Below are 24,146 nucleotides of genomic sequence, written 5' to 3'. Positions count from 1 at the left end.
CTTATATAATATTTATATATTTTTTATAATATATCTATTCTCTTTTGGTCCTCTCCTCTTTTAAGATTCAATTAAATTAAATCCAGTATTTGCTAAAAAGCCTACTATGTTCAAAGCATTGTACTAAATCCTAAAGACACACAGACAAATAAAACAATGCCTGATTTCAGGAAGCTCAAGTTCTTCAGAGATATACAAAGTACAGGGAAGTAGAAACAAATTGAGAGGGGAGAGAAACAGGAAAAATAATCTGTGGGAAGTTGTACTTGAGATGAGCCTTGAAGGGACATGGAGGGTCCAAGAAATGGAGAGCATTCTACAGACAAAGGGAATAAACAATACAGTAAAATATGCAATAAGTAAGGGAAGAGTAAACAGTTCAATTTAGCTGGAACTTACAGTGCACAAGATTTGGTAATGTGAAATCAATCTAGAAAGCTATTTTGAAGCCAGATTGTAAAGCTTTTGAAAAAGAGAAGTTGGTATTTTATACTAGAAACAATAAAGAGCATCTTCTCAAACTTTTTTTGAGGAGTAGAGGTTGAGAGAAAATTGACAATTTCAGACTTGTTCTTTAGGACAGGAACCAAATTTTAAACATTCATTAACTGTAACAGCTGCCTAACAGTGCTAAGTACACAGTAAGCTCTCTTAGAACACTTGTTCAATTCAAATCATTCTTTTCTGTCATATTCACTGTGGGATTAAAAAAAAGTTTAAAATGTGAAAATGTTTAACATGATTGTACATGTATAACATATATCAGATTGCTTGCTATCTTGAAGAAGGAAGAAAGGGGAAAAAGGAAGGAGAAAAATTTGGAACTTAAAATCTTATAAAAAATGAATATGAAAACTAAAAAAAAAATTAAGTTTAAGGAGCTCTAAAAATGAGTCTAAAAAAATCTATATTCTTATTTATTAATTTCTGGATTCCTCTGCTAATTTTATTCAATAGGCCTGGACCAAGATTTCATCATCAACACAAAATAATTTTTGTTTTACTTTGCCTTTAAATTATTAGGCTTTTCTTAAGAAATGTCCAATGTTGATTGTTTTCTTTCCATAAAATGTCTTGCAATAGTTGATAACATTACTGACTCAAATTTCCATATAAAAATAAACTACCTCTTATGTCTAAGAATATGAAGAGAAAGAATTTGACTTTGGTTCTGTTTACATATTTCTTTGTGGAGAAGAAGGGAGATATGAAATCCACTATGGGGGGGGGGGGTAGAAATGTTTTTTCTGTGTGACTGTCTGGAAGTGATATGTTGTGATGTCTGCTGATTCTGTTTGTCAAAATCAGGACCCTTTCACCTATCTAGATTACCTCCTTCCCCAGGAGTTTCTGTTACTTTAGGGCCCAAAGCAATTGGGCCCAACTCTTCTCTGGGAGAGAAAATCTAGGTGGTGGGGAATATTTGACCTTTTATGTGCTATGACTTCCATCACACTGTCTCTTGCCCCAGGGGTAGGCATTCAGTCAGCCAGGATCTTTTAAACCATTCTCAGCAACCCCATTAAGAGTGCTGAGAACTAACAGGGTGCTATTGTGAATTCATATCTGTAGAAAAGATACCATGTGTTTGCTTGGTCCTTTCTACTATATGCTTGTAACAACTATGTGGAGAAATTCCTAGACTGGATCTTGCCCTGACCCTTACCCGCATTGGTCTCTAGCTCTAGATTTTGATTTTACCTTTACCTTGCCCAGTGGTCACCCAGCCCATTCCCTCAGGATGGATCTTGGCTCTCTGGATCACCAGCTTTGGTTTGGTCATTTCTCTTTAGAGTAACCAGATTGGTCCCTTGCATAAAATCAGGTTTCTGAATCATCACTTCCCCAGAACCCATAGTAAGCATGTCATAAGTAATGTGCCATGCAGCAGAGCTGATCTTCCCATTCCAATCCCCACCTTCAGGAACTTGTCCAATTTCACTTAGACTATAAACAAGAAAGAGATTGTTTAGCATTGCAAGCTATAAGGCAAACAGCTTCTTTGACCATCACCTCTCCAATACTGTCTTGTGAATTGACTACCCATAGAAATGTGACCAATTAGTGCTTAACAAGTGTTAGCTATTTTAACTAAGAAATGTGAATCATTCAGCATAATAAGAAAAAATTTCACTGTGATATTAACTTTAAACCACCTACTTCCCCAATCCCTCCCAAACAGGAAAGTGTCCAGAGTTTCATAAGATATTTTTAGTACACAGAAACACATTTCAACGAACTTTGAATTTTAGTACTACTTGATTCCTACTTTGTATTTCCTCTTTTGTGTTTATCTGAATACTATATGCCAATTTAAGCTTATAATGACTCAAATTCATTGCATAGCAAAGAAAATACTAACCAAATATTTTTAAACCCATCCAGATTATTGGCTATTATTTTTTATTACCAAAATTTATGTAAATAATTAATTCTCCAATAAATGATTACAAAACATCTTTTAATCAATATAGATTATATATCTAAGAGTGCTCGAGGTAAACAAATGAACATATTTCAAGGGAAATTCTAACTTACAGAGTACGTCATCATCACACCATTCCCTAAGAAATCTTCTAAGCACACCCCAATTCTCTGGTATTTTAAGAGACTGAAAGAAAAGAATGAAAACACACTAATTGCTAACAAACCTAATCTTAGCTAATCATTCCCTCTAAATCCATATTGCACAAAATTCCCATTGGTCCAGGGATAATAACTAAATAGGTACTCACTGGTTAAAAAGTTGTTTCCTGATCACTATTCTTAGAAGTTGTTCAAAGGTAAAGAGAACAAGTTTTGAAGAGAGAAGAGACACTCATAAATGTGTTGAGAATTCAACAACCAGCAAGCACTTTTTAAGTACATACTATATACTATGCACTTATTAAGTACATACTATATACTATGCACTTATTTAGTACATACTATATACTATATTCTATGCTAGAAGCTGGGGATACAAAGACAAAAAGGAAAAATTCCTCACTAAAGAAATTTACATTCTACTGAAGAGGCAATAAATTAGAGGAAAGGAAACTCAAAACTTGAGGGGAAGAGAAATAGAATTAGATCACATTGCAGTCAAACATTTTAACACAGGATCAGCATCAGAGTATTTAAGGACCATTTTCAATGATTTTTTTTTTAAAAGGTAGCTCTCCATATACTATCTATCAAATCATTCACACACATAAATCTTCTATCACCTGACATCACATGACACATGACACATGAATGCATAAAGCTAAATATAGAGAATACGCCTCTTAACAATGGATATCTACTTTGTACTTTTGCTATGCTTTCAGCATTTTGCTATATACTATGGCAGGTTTTAAGACAGAATAAAATATATGATCACATTCGTACAAGGCAATATATTCTCAATTTTCAAATTGTGTGGTACAGAGTAGAAACTAAAAATGTTATGTCAAGCACCTGAGATTTGGTCATTAAGAGAATTCTTGGTGTGAGAACTCCCATTCAATGATGCAGATCATAACATATTTATAATTTAAGATATCAGAGTAATGTCGAGGCTCAAAGAAATTTATCAACTTACCCATGGCCACTTAATTTGTTGTCAGAAATGACATTTGAAAGTTTTTGGACTTCATCATCTATATAGCGTGCATAGTGTTTCTCTCTAGGAAATCATACATAAATAAAATTTGCATAAGATCATATTTAAATATTTTAGGAACAACTCAATATTTTAAAGAGTCCTTTTATAAAGCAAATAGTTATCTTGCAAATGAAATCATCACAGCCTAATTAGCCTGATTTTCAAATCTGGCCTTTAATATACTGCAAAACATTTGCTTAAAGCAAAGTATATCCTATAATACATGCACATACAGAGATAGGCAGCCATACAGCTATATGTACCTTCTGAAAGATGAAATTATCTGCTGGGCAAATCAAAGATCTGTCATTCGCTTTTCCTTTGATAAAGAGAAATCTCCAGTAATTGTTATGAAGACTTCACTGATCTTTACTGTCCTTGAGCAACTGTGAGGTAACTGTGATTTTTATTAAAAATTTGTCACCTTGTTCTCATAACCAAATGTAAACTACTCATTCATCTGCATATGACACTAACACATAGTAATTAAAGTTAAATTACCTAAGAAATAACCTGAATTGCTGAACTTGTAAGCCTACCCTTATATAAATCAATACCTTAAACATCAACCGCAGAAAGAAACACAAGCAGGTAGACTGACATGTATACCAAGAGAAAATAGAGGAAGAATGAGCAGCATGTTGCTAAGACTCAAAGGAGAAAGAAAGAGTAATAAGAGAATATTATAGGGAGTCATGTTAATCAACAAATTAGTTAGCAAGAGTAGGTAAAAAGTTTTCAGCATAAATCACAAAGTTGGCACAAAGGTAGGAAAATTATGGTAGGTTTCAATCAACAGAATATCTGCTGAAAAAATCATTAATAGAAGAAGCTTTTTAATGGAGCCCCCAGTGATTTATTCTTTGCCCTGTATTGTTAAAGCACTATTAATTAATGACTTAGTAATAGGTGATTTGCTTATAAAATTTGCAGAAAACAAAAAGGTGACTGAAATTGCTAATATATTGGAAGAAAGAATAATAATCCAAAGATATCTCTACAACTTAGAATAATGAGATTTTTAAAAACCCAACAACATGAAACTTAAAAAGGGAGATTGTAAAGTTTTGGGCTTGGAATCAACAGCATAAGTACAAGACAGAAGAGGCATGAGTAGACAATACTTTCTGTTAAAATAATTTGAGAAGGTTAGTGGCTTGCAAGATTAGCATGAGTCAACAGTGTTACCAGAGCAACTTAAAAGTAAATGCAATCTTTGATTGCATTAAGGACACAATGTCCAAAACAAGAAAATATATAATGACTCCAGGATAGATTGTCCTGGTCAGACAATGTCTATTATTTCCAGATCTGGATGCCACATTTCAGAAAGGATATTGATAAAATTAGTGCATGTCAAAAGGGAAACAACCAGAATATTAGATGGTCTAATGATCAAGACATATGAAGGTAATTTTTAAAAAAATCAATAGTTAGCCCAGAGATGAGAAAGTTTGTTAAGGGGAAAGGGATAGGAAATTATAAGAATATTTAAGGGAATGTCATGTTGAAGAGAGAATGGATTTATTCCCTCTAACTAGAGAACAAAACTGAAAACAAAGGGGGGAAACTATATAAAAAGTTAGATGTACACTTGAAATGAAGGAAGGAAGCTTTCTAAAAATGGCATGGGATGCTTTGACAAATAGTGGATTCCTAATTAGTAGAGATCGTGAAGGAGAAGGAGGAATATTACAGAAGGGATACCCATTCAGGTAGAGATTCAGAACCCTGAAGGCTCTTTCAACTTTAAGATTCCATGACTTTATGTGTCCATCTGAAAAGTCTCTCTTCAAAAAGGTTGTATATCAAGCACATGAAAATTTTTATGAGTAAATCAATTTATATTCTCATAATCTTGTTAATTTGACATTGCTGATAGAAAAGAACAGATTATATTTGCAAAGTGTTTTCTTCAGAAAGGATATTATTTTCCCCATATTACAGAAAATACTTCTAAAAGTTTAATTGATTATCCCATGGGTAGAGCTAGCCAGCAACAAAATTAGGACTCAGATTTCCTGACTTTTGTCTAGTTCTCTTCTCAGCAAACCATTCTGCCTTTAGATTAAGGAAAAAAGTAGATAATAAAAATTTTCCTAAGAACATTGAGTATATAGATAGTATACAGTAGTTAAACTACTAATAATTGTTAATTAGTTTTAAGGATAAAGTCAAATTCAGAAAAGATGAAAGATCTGTATTTCTTTAATGTAATTTTCTCTTTCTCCTGTCTTCTAAATTGTTACTCAAAATTTTATTTAAAATGCTCTTTACAGAACTTTTAGATGGGAGGATATTTTAATGTAAGTACTTTTAAGGCATTTTGTTTTATATATATGACTTCCCAATTTAAATACTACATTTCAAAAATTTTTTCAAAATACTATTACATTTTTGAAAAAATTAAACAATTTTTTTAAATGTCTACTATAGGTTCACAAAATTTGTTGTTTCTTTGTTTGTTTGTTTGATTTCTGATTTCCTATCCTCACTCCAAATTCCTTTTTTTGTTTTTCTTTTTTTTTTAATATGTAAGATTTTATTATTTTCCCAATTACATGTTAAAAAAAAAACAAATTTTAAAAATTGACTTAAGTTTTGAGTTCCAAATTCTATCCTCTTCTTCCCTTCTTATGCATTTGTGTATTATAAAAAAAAAATTCTCCTTTGTTTTTCTAATATTGTAAAATGTCCTAAATTATTTTGAAACTATATCATTCTTCAAATGAATTGGTCAGCTTCATTCCCAAAAGTTTTAGTGAAGTTTTGAGCTATTAAATCTTTACTATCATAATAAACATAAGGCATTAAACCTTTAATGGCTTAAAACTACACTAAGATTTTTGGACATCTAGTATATGTGCTCATTAGTTCACTTTATATTTTTTCTCTAAACCTTCTACCAGACCACTTTCACAACTCTCTTCAAAATTTTACTCTAAATTCATTTTTCACTAACTCCATCAGTACTTGGGCATACTACTGTTCTTTTTAAAAAATATTCTTGTATTAGTAAGTGACAAATATTTATCAAATTCTTTTAAGTATAAGGCACTCTAAAAGGTGCTATGGAGGTCCCCAATAGCTTACAATATGACTATAGGGGATAGACTGTGCCCGTATGAAAAGTTGTAAGAGAGTAGCATATTATAAATAACTGAGCAGCACAAGATTCAAAGGATGAGTGACGCTGGTGCATGGGGTTAGAAAAGATTTCAGAGGTTGGAGTAGAATACAGAAAAATGAAAGGTGGAAGGAAGACATTCCAAGAATAGACAAAAAAAAAAAAAAAAAGAATGTTTCTGATAGTGGGAATATTAGAGGAATAGTGGGTAGATCAGGCTAAAGAAAAGTTCACATTAGTGAGAACTGGGAGATAAAATTCAAATTGCAAGTGCTAAGACTGTAGAGGGTCTTGAATGCCAGACTTAAGAGTTGAGGTTTTATTCTGTAAGTAATGGGGAATACTGAAGGTTCTTTGAATAGGGTTTTGGCACATGTAAAGAACTGGTTTGTGAAGATTAATCCAGCAGTGGTATATAGGAATAATAATAGATGATTTTTATAGTACTTTAAGTTTTGCAAAACACTTTATAGAAAATATTTTATTAGACACAAGAACCTTGTGAGAGAGGTACCAGTAAATATCATTAACATCATTTTATATAAAATAGAACTAGAGTTCAGAAAAATTAAGTGGCTTGCCTATAACATAGTAATAAGTGTCTGGAGCAAAATGTAAAACAAGAACTCAAAATTCTGACTTTCAACCATACTCTGAAGGGAACTGGGAAAGGGAGAAGAGATGAACAGAAGAGAGTAGGAGAGGAGAGGAAAGGGGAAGGAAGGAGAGGGAAGAGGACTGGGGAAGGGAAAAAGAAAGAGAAGAGGAGAAGGGAAGACAGAGGAGATGAGAAGAGAGAAGAAGTGGAACAATTTGAGAAAGTGATAATAATAGCCTAACATAAGAAAGGAGGTGGCATTAGAAATATAAATGAAGATATAAATGAAAGATATAAAATCTTGAACCAAAATGAAAAAAGAGAGGAATAAACCAAGAGGAGTTAGGATGGCATCATGAAAGGAGAGAGCATCATGAAAGAAATCAGAAGAGTTCAACCAGTTCAACCAGTCTCAATCTGTTCAAGTTTTCTTACCCCACCTCCATCCCCCCCCAAAAAAAAGAAATAAGGGCAACTCTGTGGCACAGAAGACAGAGTATCAGGCCTGGAACCAAAAAGACTCATTTTCCTGAGTTCAAATCTAGCCTTAGACACTGTGTGACCTGGAGAAAGTCACTTAACTTTATTTGCCTCAGTTCCTCTTCTGTAAAATGAGCTAGAGAAGGAAAAGGCAAACCATTCCAGTGGGTTTTTTCCCCCCAGAAAACCCCACATGGGTTCATGAATTCAACACAACTGAAATGACTAAATAATTAATTCCCTTCTTGTTGAGATAGAGGACAATGGGTATGAAATACTATATACCACCAAAAAAAATTTTTTTTAATGTGTTGGTTAGTTTGCTGACTAAACTTTTCTGCCTCTCTTTAAAAAATATTTGATATAATGAATGGCTCTCTAGAAGGAAAAGAGAAAGGGATACATTAGGTGTTAAAACAAAAAAAAATTTTTTTTAATTTATGAGTCCAACTATGTAATCACTAAAGTCCTTCTCAGTTCCAAAATTCTAATTCCTAAAACATACCCGATACATGAAAATCTATGTAAAAATGTAAATAATAAAAGTAAAAAGTATCTATCCTAATATGTCCATATTCATAGAAACAAAGATTTGTTTCAACATATGTTAATACACCTATACAAATATTCTTGAGGGTTGAAGCAGTATTGTGGAAAGAGACTGCCTAGAAATCAAGTCTTACCACAGGGACATAACAATTGCATGTCCCCAGAAAACTTACTGTACCTCTCAGTATCATAACTAATTATTTAAAAGTATAAGACATTGACCTATACTAGTGGAATTCCCTATCAGAAACCTTCCACACCTATCATATCACAGGTCCAATTTTTTAAAAGTACATGTAGGCACATAGAAGGTACCACTGTGTGTATAATGCTCTCCCCAGAGTCAAGTACATGACAGAAAATACCATTGAAAATAAAATTCTTTTAAAAATTTTTAAAAGTGTCTCTACTGGCTCTGTATCCCAAAGAGATCATAAAAGAGGGAAAAGGACCCACATATGTAAAAATGTTTGTAGCAGCCCTTTTTTGTAATGGCAAAAAACTGAAAATTGAGTGAATGTCCATCACTTGGGGAATGGCCAAATAAGTTATGGCATATGTATGTAGTGGAATATTACTATTCTACAAAAAATGATGAGCAGGCTGATTTCAGAAAAGCTTGAAAAGACTTACATGCCAAGTGAAGTGAACAGAACCAAGAGAATATGCACAATACAGTAACAAGATCATGTGATGATTGACTTGGTTCTTTTCAACAATGAGGTGATTCAAAGTAATTCCAGTAGACTTAAGTAGGAAAGTGTTATCCGCATCCAGAGAGAACATGAAGACTGAATCTGGATCAAAGCATAGTATTTTCACCCTTTTTTGTTGTTCTTGTTTGTTCATTTGCTTTTTTTTTATAGCTGGCATTTACTATGACCTTATCAACTTATTGATAGCAACAAACACTGGTAGCAATTTTTTTTATTGTTAGTTTTCAAATTCTATAAACATGTCATAACTATTAATACTGTCCATTAAATATCAGAAAATTAATTTTTTTCCTTACCTACTGAGTCATTTTTTATTCTACTCATTTTAATCCCTACTTTCTTGTTCTCTGCTAGTTTCTCATTCATTTTCATAATTCCTCGAATTTGAATTCAAATCTGGCCTCAGACATTTACTAGCTGTGTGGCCATATACAAGTCATTTAACTCTTATTTACTTCCATTTCTTCATCCATAAAATGAGTGAAGAAAATGCAGACCACTTCAGTATCTTTGCCCAGACCATCCCAAATAGAATCACAAAGAAGCAAATACAACTGAACAACAAAAAAACCTTCCTGACGCCAGGCCCTATACTAATCCACTGGGCCACTAGACCTGAGTTCAAATCCTGCCTCAGCCATTTATTAATGGTGTGACCCTGGACAAGTAGGTTAACTTCTCCATCTCAGTTCTGCTATCGGAAAAATGGGAATAATAACACTTATCTCAAAGTGGTACTGAGGATCAAATGAGATAACATTTAAAGTACTTTGAGAAGCTTAAGAGTGCAATTGAAATTCCTCTTCTTCTAAATTATAATCCTCAATTTAAGTTTCAGTTTTGTATTTACAGTCATTTTATAAACTATTTTCAACTTGGATGGCCCAGAAGCATCTTAAATCTGCAAGTTTTTTTTTTTTATTATTATTCTTTTCTAGTCATGGATAACAAATGTGTTTTAACATAATTCTTATGTGTTAGTATCTTTTTTAAAAGATAAAGATATAAATCTGTGAATTTTCCAAAAGAAGTTTCTATATATATATGTCTATTAATTTAGTCATCAATGAAATAGACCTCAACAGCAACATCAACACATGTATGTGTATATACACTGAATATATAGAATACTACCTGTCAAAATTTAAAGTATTTTCAAAGAATTGCCTGGCCCTCACTATGAATAATTCATAAAACTGGAGTGTCTTCTGTCTTTATACTTTGTTGATAAGTAACTTGGAAACATATACAGATCAAACTAGGAAGTCTTTGCCAATTTAACAGTAACATTTATATGACTTTACATACTGATATGCATTTTAAAAGATCCCAAATCAGTTTATAAACTATTTACATAATAATTCACTTCTGAAATGCAGCCACTATTAATTAGAAGTTCAACAGTCATTTGGCATATAACATATTTTATGAGAATAAGAATAGTGAAATTGTAGCCACAAATATAGGCACACATTCTCACTTCACTTAACTGCATTCCCTCTTTTCAAAGCCCTACCCCTACCTTCCTGCTCCATACAAAGCAATTAAAACTTTACTACATTCTTTATAACAAATATCTTCATTTATGATTTTTGGCAAGAGCACCTGTGAAAAACAGGCCTAGTACCCAAACAAACAAAAATCACTTTGATTTATTGGCCAAAGGTACTACAGAGTCATTTCCTGGACTAGTTGTGCACCCTTCCAAAACCTCTCTAATTCATATCTCAAATAGCAAGGTGTGAATACAGATATTTCCTCATTCTAATTGTGTAAATTTTAAGAACTTTCTAGAACAATTAAATGACACAGGACTAAGGTTATGAAGGGGAAAAAGCAATGCTATACTTTTCACAAGATTTCTATTTTGTAACAAGACTTCTATTAATTACATTTAAAAAGATGCCTTAAAATTGCTTTTCTCTATCTTCTATCATCATCTACCTTGTGACAATACTTTCTTTAATTTGTTTCCTTACAAAATAAAGTAAAATGGTTTGACTCTAGTATAATACTGAATGATGAAGTGTCAGCTACAATTTCTACTCAATGCTAAAGCTAACTACCAGAAGGGGAAAGGAGACACTTGTTTGCTTCTATAATCCTTTGCTTTGAAAGTTTCTGAGTGTTTGTTTCAGCTACCTAACATGGGTTTTGCTGCTGCATCAATTTATTTTAATAATCCTCTTCCCCATGAAAGTGTAGAATCATGCTATTATTACCAGATTGCAACACTCAGAATCAGGGGACACCTGCGTTTAAACTTTACCTCTAATATATGTTTAGCTTTATGATCATGGGCAATTCACTTAATCTGTCTCTATTTAACTCATCTCTAAAACATCTCTATAACATCTACTTCAAAAAGTTATTATAAAACCGTAATAATAATAATTGCTAACATTTATATATCACTTTTAAGACTTGCAAAGTACTTTACAAATATTCATTTTATCTTCACAATAACCTGTGCTATTATTATCCCCATTTTACAGATGAGGAAACTGAGGCAGAGGTTAAGTGACTTGTCTAGGATCAGAAAACTAGTATTTAAGAGCAGATTTGAACTCAGGTCTTCTTCACTCCAGATTATTTGTTGCACCATCTAGTTGCCTCTAACATTTAAATGTCAGATGCTATTATGAATACTAGATAATGTAAATATGACTTCTTTAAATATGTAGAGACTTTTACAATCTTCTGTGTATATATATATACATATATATATATATTTTTACAATCATATATATACCATTTTCTTTTATGTCTCAAAATTAGTCACACCTCCTATCATGCTTTACATTTTTAAAGACTTTTAAGAAATTTAAAGTGCTTTGCAAGCAAATATTTACTACTTTACTACAAATGATAAATAGAAAACCCAAGAGTTCCTGACTCCATACTGCTGTCTTTAGACATAGCATTCAATAATTTTTTTTTAATTTACATTTTGAGGGGCATCTAGGTGGCACAGTAGATAGAGCACCAGCCCTGAAGTCAGGAGGACCTGAGTTCAAATGTGGCCTCAGACACTTAATACAATACTTTCAGCTGTGTGACTCTGGGTAAGTCACTTAACCCCAATTGCCTCAGCAAAAAAATAAATAAATAAATAAATAAATTTACATTGTGAGTTTGTTTCAAATATTTCCTTTTGGGGAGAAAGGGGAGGGTAACTGCTTGGTAATTAACCACAAAGCAGTATCATAGTTTTTAATAGTGGGGACTGCCATTTGCTGCTTCTCATTGCTATATTATCTGGGCCTAGTTTGCTGGCTCTTCATCACTACATCCAAAGGTAGAGGCAAATGAGTGGAAACCCGTAATTTCTCTCAAATCAGAAATGATTCTTCCACCTTCCCAGAAACTGCCATCAAAGAACAGGACTCAGAGGTTCCCTGTTCTATCACAAACTCTTTTTAGGAGTGGTCTTAAGAGGAAGAACTAAGGGCAAAGAAAAAATGAATGCTCTCACTTAAAACTGATGATCTAAATGCATTGACCAGAATAGGTAGTCAGCTATTTCAAGCGGATTCCCACAAATTTATCCTTAGTTGCTTGAATTTGACTATCTAATAACTTCTAGGGACACCCAGGTTGTCAATGTTAAATAAAGCAAAGGGGGAAAAGAACTTACTCTGTGAAATGGGAGGGAAAGAACTGACTTCAGAAGGGTTGAAAATAATCTTGAATGGTACCTGGCCACAATGCCAACTTCTTTGTTTGGTAGTGTGATACAGCATAAGGAATGAAGGATTTTTAATTAAAGGACCTAGATTTGAATCCCTGTTTCTTCCTATCAGTGTGACTTTGCAAAATTAACTTGTCTGGGACTCGATTATCTCATCTATAAAAAACAGATGGACTAAAATGATTTATAAAGTTCTATCAGTCTACAAATAATAAAAAAATATATTTTACATCTGAAGACAGAGTGGTTATATTTTTTTATATTCTACTCAATTAGGATTTTCAGCATTCAAAAATTTTAGATTAATGCATAGATGTATTAGTTCTACTAGTTCCAAATGTTACACTTTTAAACAACCACATAAAACACTTTTAAAAATGTCAATTATATTATCCTACAGTATAGCCAATTTTTTATTGTCCATAGTAATAAGAACGAACTGAAATCCACACATAATCCCAATATCTCACATCAGCAAAAAGTTTCAAGCTTCTCTTCATCACATTTGTCAACAAAATATTTCACCATACCTGCCCAACAAGGATTAAAACCAGTTCATTCAGATTTCACCTTTCTTTATTTCTCAAACTTTTTTTGTTAGGAATGCTAAAAGACCATAAAATAACCAAAAGAAAACCCACCAAAACACATAAAGGTCATGCATAGATTCCCAAACTAAATAAAAGTCTTTAATAATCAAGAATTGACAATATATAAAGTTATGATCTTCTACAACACAAAGCTGAGAGATTTTTGTCCTTTAATAACCTCTAAATTTATTATTTAGACAAAAAAGTAACCCATCAGCTAGATTGATTTCAGCTATATATTATGTGATATTACCAACACATCCAGCTATTTGTGAAGCTAAGAAAGAATAAAATGCACTCTAACCACTCATACTCAACCTTGAAGTACTGAAAGGCACTTCATCATCCAGTGTAGTTAGAAGCAAATACACACACATATGATATTGTAAAGGCACCTCTGTGAAGTTGTATGTCATAATTTATTATCACTAGGTATCCACCTATTTTGGCCCACACAAATCAAGGCATTATCACCCTGTGATTAGATCAAGCATTGCTAAAATGACATTTAGCACTTTCTTCTTACACTCTTTGCATCCAAAGCTTTGGGATATAAGAAAACATCTTTCACTGGTTCTTTCAGCGCTTCTATTTGGAAAATCCAACATTATGGATAGACCAGCTTGGGATTCTCCATTCAGGTACCACTGAAAATGTGTCTATCTTTAACACTCCAGGGACTCTGCCCCAAACCTGGCAAAAATGTGAAGATTTCTTATAAAACTAATTTCACAAGAATCACAGGCTGTTATATAGCCATTGGTTGGATTTTTTAAAATACATCTGTCTACTGTTGATTTTCCTTTGACAAAACCCATTATAAAATATATTGTCAGTGTTCTATATATCATAAGTACTAGCATTCTATTGTCTATCAGGTGACTTTGTTTTTTAGGGTAAACAATATTTTTTTTTTGTTTTTGCTGTTACCTAAAATTGTGAATGGATAGCAAAGTATACACATCTTTAACAATCAACATTGCTCAATAATTTATCTATGGATAAAACTAGGATGATAACAAGATATCATATAATTTTGGAGCTTTATAATTGCATATTATCTTTTTCATCAGAAAATGAAGTTTAGGTGTGGGTATCATTGCTAATACCTTACATTTGTTCAAAGGTCTTCCTTAATCATATTGTTTAGTATTTAGTTAAACTTAAATATTTTAAATTGAAGCCATTATACATTGCAAAGGCAGCTAAAAGAAAAGGTTTCTGTAGCAGCAGTGACCAGATTTTAAATGCAGGTAGATCAATAAAAAAAAAAAAAGAAAGAAAGAAAAAGAAGAAGAAACAACCACCAAGCACAGGCTCCATGTGTGAGTGGAATGGTTTATAATAGCTTGCAAATGACTATGTGCTTGCTGTAACCAGCTGTTCTTAAATTATGAATATGCAACCAATTCATGTTAAAGCCAAATCCCAGCACTATTTCTACAGAGAAATCCCAGTAGTTTTGCTTGTTCTACATGTTAGCTCTGTTAAGGATACAAATAGCAGTAAGCTTCCGAACAAATAGGACCAAACTATTGGCATTTCATGCACTAGGTCCATTATCACAGCAGGGGATGTCAATCACTGGAACATTCCTATAACAGCTCAGGCAATATGACAATGATCTCCTAGAAAAAAAAAATCAAAATCTCTGCAGTGTACTCAAAGTCCCTCTCTGCCAACCCAATTCTTTTTTTGCTTCAGCCAATCAGATTGTTAGCCCTGACCTACTAGAAGACTTGCATCAAGCTTCAAACATTTAAAAACATCAATCATAAAAACAAAGACAGGACACTGAATTATACAGTATTAACCTCCAGGGTTTGCATACAAAGACCTTAGATTTATTTATGTCCCAGCCCGTTAAGAGCTTCAGTACACCGTTCTTTACACCAAACTGGCTGCCAATTTGATGAACCTCTCTGCCCTCAGCAGGAGTGCAGCGTCTTTGATTAATGAGTGCATGCTTGTGGAAAAGTGTAAGAACAGAAAACAGGATAAAAACACACAATTATGTCTCTACATATCTGATGTATGAATGCAATTATTATCTTCAAGCCTGATTTCTTTTTTATAAGAAGTGAAAACTCCTTTCCTTAAAATCATTTTCAGAACTATGCCTACAGTAACTTAAATGTTATTTTATAAAACATGTTAAATTTGCTAAAGATGTACTTGAAAACAAAAAACACATAATAAAATGCTACATATTAATGAAACCACTATTTTAAAATGTAAAAGTTAGGATTTTTTAAAATAATGGAAATAATCATATGCAAAAACATATTTTTGAATCATAAGATAAAGGTCATATTGTCCACTTAGATTTCTGCCAAATGTAATAGATTAAGTGTCTTGAAATTTAAAAGTACACTGTTTCTTTTTGTTCCATGACCTTATCTAAATGAGAATGAAATCTTTCACTCTAAATTAATAATCAATTTGGATTGCTTTTAAAATTACACCCCATACTCAACTTACCAAGTCTATATCGTAAACTCTAACATAACACTACAAATTCAGCAGTGATAATTATTAAAATAGACCCTAACTTCTTATGTAAAATTAAAATCAGCTCTTCCTCTTCCAGATAGAAGATAGCACCAATCTTTACTGCAAAAAGGATACTAATGAAACCATGCTTATTAACAAGGTTTATGATTCTGCCATTAAATACTGTTTTAAAGTTTACAGACTAATAGGGAAACTTTATAAATGAAAGTTTAATGTTCTTAATGGGCCTTTCTTTTTTAAAAGATAACTTGACATAAGAAAACCAACATTCAAAAATGTGAACATGCTAAACTAATAAATGAGTATAATCTTCATTTTGAAAGTTCATAACAAAGATTCTTCTCTCTGCAGAAAAGATTCAGCATGAGTCCTTCAAATAGCAAGTTTTCGTGTATTTAAAAAATGATTTGACAAGAATTTGATTTATGTCTATCATAGTTAACAAATACAATTTTAAGCACTTGAAAATATATAAGTAATTTCAAAATCATATTTTAAATATGGTAACATAGTTTGCCATTTTATAGAAATTGTGTAGCTATTTATTAGAGTGAGTGTAGGTACACTTGTATTTAAAACTTTAGTTTTAAAGTGCTTTTCTTTAAAGTTTCTCTATGAATATGACAAGAAAAATACAATTCTGAAGTTATATACAAAGATATGACTAAAATTTGTTAAAGTTTGCCATACCTTTTTATGGGAACAATGCTGTCTATTTACTATTACTACCAAAGAATACATGTAGTCCTATGAATTCTATCAATTAGGAAAAGTCTTTATTTACGTGCCAAAAATAAGTATAATACATATATTAAGACTAGAAAATATTCTTTACTTTGCAGATTATATCACATGATATTTCTAATGAAGTTTTTGGTTAGCTCATCTTACCCATCAAATATACTTTTAAAAATTATTTATTTTTTGAGCTCAGCCTATGTTGAACTTATCAGTTTTTACTCACCCCCAAAAGAAACCACATTGACCATACAATAGGTAAATGGGTAACATTACATTGATATGATTATATGATAAGAATTTAATATTAAAACTATCAACAAAAATCATTAGTAAGATGAAAAAGCACAATTGCAATGTCTATAACCAATAAACGACTACTTTTTAAACTAAAATTACCCTTAACAAAAAAAGACTTTTATGAAAGATCAATTAAAACAACAAATCAACATAAACTAAGTGGAAAGGAATATTATTTTGAGCCTCAGATAAAAAAGGCTTGCTTTTATTTTTAATCTCTTATTTTGAAAAGTATATGTAATCTTTTAAAAATATACAACTAGATAAACTGTTCTTTAAGCAACCAAGTGTGATGGGAATCATTAAATCTTTATGATGTAATTTTATTTGGAGGACAAAGTTACCATATCAGCTTTTTTTAATACTTCATGGCATTTCTCCTTTTGGCATGTCTAGGTCAACAACCAAGAATCTATAGTCTCAAAACCCTTACTACAAGAAAACTATAAACCTAAAAGCAATCAAGTCCTACCGCGTCCTTTCACTAATTCAAGGGGATCAGACAGAAAGCATGAACTTTCTTGCAACTGTGATATTCTACATCTTGTGTAGGAACACAAAAGTAGCAACAAAGACATTAACAATTGCAGTTCAAGCTGGGAGTGACTGTTCTGTTTCAATTCAATGACACCACTAATGGCTTCTTAGCAGCTCCATGAAATCAACCAGCTGTCAAGTTGATGCATCAGAAGGAACAGTTACGCACTCCCATAAGAAAAAGCAACACATCAGGATGTTTGGCAAAACATCTGCTCCTTTACACTGCAGTTCTATAATAAACATGCAAACAAAGAAATGGGAGAAAGGGCAATAGAATTAAAATTCCAAGGTTTCCATTACAATCTTATGTGCATTTTAAATAAATGTCATATAAAACTAAAAACAAAATTCTAAATTGTGGAATACTTTACTAAATACATTTTTAAAAAGAAAGCCCAACACAAAGAAATATTCAACCAGTGATTCCTCTTATAAGACTATGTTCCACTACTCAGTTTCTCCTTTCCCAAAACCTTCCCATCAACCCACAAATATATACCAAAATTATCAAAAATATTTTAAAGTGACTTTATGCTATGCCTATTTAGTAAAAAAAAAAAAAATGTGTAATTTTATTATAAATAGGACTTACTAAACCAATGAAACATATTAAAATGTGCCTCTGGAACATAAAACAACCCTTTAAAGATAATACTGGTGGGGAAACAGAATGGCCAAGGAAAGGAGATCAAGATTACAATCTAAAATAATTTAAATAACATAGAAAGGGACACTTTAGCGAGGATAGATCTATTAATACCACAGGGCATTTGGCTTAACAAGCATGAACTTTAAAGATTTTATTTCTCAAACAGCAAAATAATAATTGTATTTGAACCTCAAAAAGAAAATACCTACATCTACCTTTCCTAGCCATTATATGAATTCAACATACTGGTTAAGTTCTCAAATATACCTTTATATTTTTGTATGTGATTAATATTGCGTTATTTACAATACAAATATACAAAAGAGTATTATTTGTCAGATCCACTTTAGAACATTTTTAAACTGAAGGAATTTCTTGTAAAACATCATTTCTCATTTTTGAAACCTAGAACTCTCTTAATGTCTGAAATATTGATTATGCAGCACCGTGACAAATAATATTCCCAGTGTTTACAATAGGTGTGAGACATCAAATATACTTAACTACCATTTTCTTAAACTGCTTATCCTCTGTTGCTCACCATTTATAATCTGCCAAATCTTCTAGTCCTTTGTTGCATGTATAATTTAGAACCATCTGTTCTATGTGCTTTTAACTATTTAAACATTTTCATCTACCTAAGATTCACATAACTGGCAGACATTCAATTCTGAAAAAGCTTTCTAAAGTATTTTAAATAAAGCAAATTCCAAGGTAAATAGCTGAATTGTGTTAACCCAAAAGTAAGCTGCCTACATAAACATAAAAATATAACACATACATCATATGTTTTTGTGTGTTGAAAAAACCCTTTTAATGCACTTAGAATTGTTCCTATTAGCTTCTATGACTTAATTGTAGTCAATGTTTTCTCCAACCCTGAAGACAAAGAGAATGCAAATTAAATACAGACAGTTTCACGTCCTTGTTAGAAGAGATGTAAATATGCTGACTGCAAAACCTAGCAAGGCAAAATGACTAAAGGAAATTGAAATCTATTTTTTTTTTCATTCTATTTACTCTACCTATTATTTACGAAGTACTCAGTGTTTCATTAAGTTTTGTCATGTGACCCAGCAGAACTTTTATGAGATGAAAAAGTATCTATTGTAGAGAAGTTAATTTTCAAAGAACAGTACCTTTTATTGTTTCCTTTTTCACAATGGCTGACATAGACCTTATAGCCAGAGGTGATAGGGAATCTTTTAAAATCAATTTTGCCATTTGTATGATAACTATCTGCATTTTGCCAACCACAATACTTAGTATGTAGAACTAAAACAAACATTACCCACTATCTCCTGTTACTTTTTATAAACTTCTAAAATACAATCAGTGTAAATCATTACAAAATTAAATCGGACATAATACTTATTCAATATTGGCTAAAATGTCAAAAGAAAAATGAGGTTGGAAATAAAATATTTAAATTTTGGCACTTGTCAGTAAACCAGTCTAGCTGTTTTTAATTTGTTTCAAAGAATAAACATTACTTAGAAAGCAAAAATAAGTATATACTATTAAAAATAACAAAGGACAGAAAAAAATCTCTCAAAATACTATATACTCCACTTGTTTCCAAAATTTAAAAATAATGGAGTTTGAGGGGTTGAGTAAAGATTTTTTTTTTTTTGCTCTTTTTAGTTTTCTTTTTTTTTCTTTTTTCTTTTCTTTTTTTTTTTTTTTTGAAGAGGAAGTTGGATAGGAGATGGGATGACAAGTATTTTTTAAAGCATACACGACCACCCCAACTTTATCCTCGAAGTTACACAACTCTTTAAAAAGGGAAGGGGGACAGATTTTAAAGGGGGGAACCACTCTGGGAAAAATTCTCTTAAACTTTACATGACGTCACTTGTTCCCGTAACGTTTCCTAAACTTTGAGCCTCATCCATATACACTTTGTGCTTTTCCAAATGTCCTTCCCCCTCCTCCAAAATAAAAGGAGAGACTTGGGAATAAAAATTGCCCAAGATGGCGAAAGGCTTGTTGTTTAGAGGGCAGAAAAAAATGGAGGATATTGTAATATACACAAAGGGATAAATTTCAACAACTCGGCCAAGAGCTGCAGCTGCTTCTCTCTTTATAAGGAAGCAACACACAAAAGATAAATACAGAGGGGGAGAGAGAGAGAAAAGACAGAGAGAAAATGAAGAAAAATCCCCAATAGCGGGGCCGGCTCTCTGCTCCCTTCAAACACCTCCTTTCCGACGATCAAATCTAGGGTGACTGGAACTCCCGCATCTCTCCAAATGAAAATGTTTTTGAGTGTGGGGAGCGGGGAGAGGGGGGAGGCAGTTAAGGAAGGGGAAAGCTGAGGAAAGAGTTGAGAGCTTATGGTCTTGGCCAGCCAGGAAATGCTGGGAGATTAGAGACGCACACCCAGACATCAGCGTAGAGAAGGAAGGCAAAGCTCCTCTAACCTTCCGCATCCAGACACAGACCGCCCCCCCCCAAAAAAACCCCCGGGATCCCCGTCCCACCTGGCCCTCGACCCCATGGCACCGGCTGTAAACCACAGACCCAGATACCCCAGGAGAGGAGGGAGAATGGAGGCATAGAGCTGGAGAGGCCCATCGCGGGAGGTGGGGCTGGAGGGGGGGGTGGGCAGGCTGGAGCAGCGAAACAGTCCTGGAGGGAGGGGGCTAGGGCAGCTGGGAGGCGCACAGGGTATGGGGGAGGAAAGGAAGAGGGTATCTTGGAAACTGCCCCCACTGAGTGGGGCCGAAAGCGGCATTAGCAGCACAACCACAGAGGGTTGTTTTCCAAGATGAGACAAACTGTTGGTGCGGCCCGAACGAAAGCAAACCCCCGGGAACCGAAGAAGAGGCGCCCGGGGAAAGCTAGGGCAGCGGCCGGCACAAAGGAGACGTAGTAGCCCGGGTCTGCTTAGGGATTCCGTAACCCGCCGGCGTTCTCCGCCGCAGCCGGGACCGGCCTTCCTAAGACAGGAATCCCCTACCCATTACCCCCAAAACCCGAACGCTTGCCGCTAAAAATAAAGTTTAAATTCGCCTGGGACCTGCGTTCGCCCCCTCCCCCATCCTTCACAACCCCAGAATCTGTAGCGCGTTCTACATCTTCCCCTAAACTCCAAGCGGGACCCCTCCAAACCACCCATCCACCCTACTAACCAGCAGCACAACAAAGAGCTAACGCCGAGCAGCCGAGGGTAAACAGCAGCAGCAGAAGCAGCAGCAGCAGCAACGAGCGCCGGCCAAGACGGGCCACTCCGGAGTCTTCCCCATTCGCACTAGAATAGTTTCTCTTTCTCTGCGGCGACCCGACGTTACAGACATGGGGAATCACCAGCCTTGCCAACACCACCCTCACCCCCTCCCTTCCAGGTCCCCTCGCTTGCCACCCCTCCTTCCTCACACCAGGGGCTTTTAACTCACCTTGAGTTTCGAACTGGGTGGGAGTCGCTGTGGATGGATTCGATGGGTTATTTTTTCCCCTTCCCTATCCCGATGATCCTGAAGGTTACGATTTTTTGTTTTGTTTTGTTTTTGGTAACCTCCACCCCCTTCCTTATTACTCTAGTTGATTTTTATAAGGGAAAAAAAGTACAAAGAGTTGAAATGGAGGTGAGAGTTGCGATAATGAAAGCCTTTCCCCCCACCTCTCTCTCTCCTTCTCAGTCTTCCTTCTCTCCGGTTAGTTCCTCCCCAGCAGCAGATTGAAGTAGGAGATGATTCTTCTCAAGGTTTGTTCAGCGGCTTCACTTCTAGGCGAAAGCTTCATGAACCAAAAGTGACGTCAACCAGCAAGGCTTCTCTCTCTCCTCGCTCTCTCTTGCTCTCTCTTCCTCTCTCTCTCTCTCTCTCTCTCTCTCTCTCTCTCTCTCTCTCTCTCTCTCTCTCTCTCTCTCTCTCTAACAATGAAAGTTGCTGTTAACAAGGGGAAAAGAGAGACAGAAGAGAGAGAATTGTTTATATCATTTCAGTTCTAATAATAAATGACCTATCAGAGCTCTTAAAGAAGCAATGAGAGGGAAGTACATTCTTCCTCCCAAGTCCTCTGTATCTTTGAGTTTGCACCATCCTTAGCTTTTGGAAAAGTTAGAAAAAGTTTTGTTTTATTCTGTTTTGTTTTTAAAGGAGAGGGTGTGAAAAACAAAACAAGATCGTGTGAATTTTGTAAACCGATTGCGCTAGAGACTGGAGAACATCTTGGTTGATTATCAGTCCCTGAATTATTTTTTAAGGCAATTTAGAGTCCGGTGAAGACTAATGCAACTAAATATGCCTAGAATTCGAGCTGAGCGTCAGAGAAAAAAAAAAAAAACGTCAAAAAGCAAGATGCTCAGAAGATAAACGCTACCGCCCTTTCAGGGCAGGTAATGCTGATTGCAATGTATTTGGACTGGCTGGAATAAAAAATACTGATATGAAAGCAGTCCTTAGATACTCCGTAGGCAGTAAATTATTTTAACTTTGACGTCCTAAAATATATCATTTTGATACCGGATGGTTAGCTTTTCCCCCCTAGCTTCGCATAAAGGTTGTAAAGTACTAACCTTTTCTCCTGCTAAAACTGGTTAACTAGCTATAGCAATAAAATAGGTGTTATTTCATCAAGGAAAAACCAAAAAGACCGGCATCTCCTTACTTCAACCCTTTAAACTACACACGTGGTGTCTTTCTTCCTCGCTCCACACCCCTCCCTCTCATCGTCCCCCCACCCTCTAATTTCCCCCTTTTTGTCTTACACCTTTCTCTCTATTCTTACCCTTTAGCACTTTCTCTCCCCTCTTCTCCTTATCGATCCCTAACTTCAACCCCCTCTCTCAAAAAAAGAAAAAGAGAGAGAGAGACCTGATAGGCCAGGGTTAAAGTACGCTAGGCACACGAAAGAGCGATTTCCAATAAACTAAGCAGATAAATATATAAAGTTAAATTAAATAACTACCAAGGCATTCATGAAGAAAATTTTAAAAAATAATAACCACTTCATTAGGGTTATCTTACACAACACCCTAAAATCTCAAGATTTAACTTGTTCCCCTTTACTCAGAATTGAGTAACTTAAATGTCCATAAACGAAAACTTTGAAATCCACGAAGCTTTATGCTATTTCTTAAAAATAATTGTATATCTCTCTGCACATGTGTGGAGAGATGTATACCTTAAAAAGATGTTATTGTTTTCTGTTTCCTCTCCAGCCACTGGCTGTGATTTTAATTGTACTGGAGGATCTTCATTAGTATTAACACATGGGGAGATTTCACAAAGCTGCTTCATTAGAAAAAAAAAAAAAAAAAAAAAAGCTTGGCAGACTAGGTCTTTTTGCATGCAATGAGAATGTCAGCCTTACCTCGGTCATTTGTAACATAATAAGTGCAAGTACAATGATTGCAATGCAGGGACGCTGGGGGAAGGGCAGAGATACTGCCTGTCTAATAGGGATATCTGAAAAGAAAGCTCCTCATTACACAGTTAAATGTATGCTAAAAATTAGTGAAGATGATGTCTCAGGAGACTGATGCTAAATAAATTAATGTGCTGATATGTTTTTAATTATTATTTTTGTACTAGATTATTTCATTGCCAGAATTCACATTGAGTAGCAAAGCTGTGCTAGCACGTATTGATTTTTTTCACTGCCACATTCCCGGAATACAGATTTTAATCATTTCACTACACCACACACAGTAATTTCATTAAAAACTGGAACCTTCCATCCCCAGAAAAGCATTTAATTTCAATGACACACAATTTCTCTCTTAGCAGCAAACTGTCTCAACAGTAAAAGCTGGCCTAAGGTTCAAATGCATAATTTAATCTTGAGTTTTCCATGCTCTGCATTCCTTTGAAGCTATAATTTGTCTAACTACCTAATAACTGTAATAAGGACAATGATTTCCTTATAATATGTTATTAACCCATATTTAATTAACTCAGAGGCCAAGCTCTGTACATGTTAGATTGGGTCAGTACTTCTATAACCTCAAAATTTACTAATAATCATCCAGAATAAAAATGTGGAATAAAAATATAAGTATGAATATAAGCAATTAGGTATTC

The 24,146-nt window shown here is 34.1% G+C and overlaps 1 protein-coding gene across 2 annotated transcripts in view; it reads right to left on the bottom strand.

The window, feature by feature from the left end:
- BAZ2B (bromodomain adjacent to zinc finger domain 2B) overlaps window positions 1–21,914 on the bottom strand; it is a 330,327-nt gene extending 308,413 nt beyond the window's left edge. For both annotated transcript variants that reach the window (XM_051986301.1, XM_051986305.1), the window contains exon 1: window positions 21,519–21,914. The gene's annotated coding sequence lies outside the window, so the exon portion shown is untranslated. The remainder of the gene's footprint in view (window positions 1–21,518) is intronic.
- Window positions 21,915–24,146: the final 2,232 nt, after the last annotated feature.

This window comes from Antechinus flavipes, chromosome 3 (assembly GCF_016432865.1).
Source record: "Antechinus flavipes isolate AdamAnt ecotype Samford, QLD, Australia chromosome 3, AdamAnt_v2, whole genome shotgun sequence".
NCBI lineage: Eukaryota > Metazoa > Chordata > Mammalia > Dasyuromorphia > Dasyuridae > Antechinus > Antechinus flavipes.
Note: the sequence above shows the minus strand (reverse complement) of the source record. Positions and strands in the feature narration are given on the sequence as shown.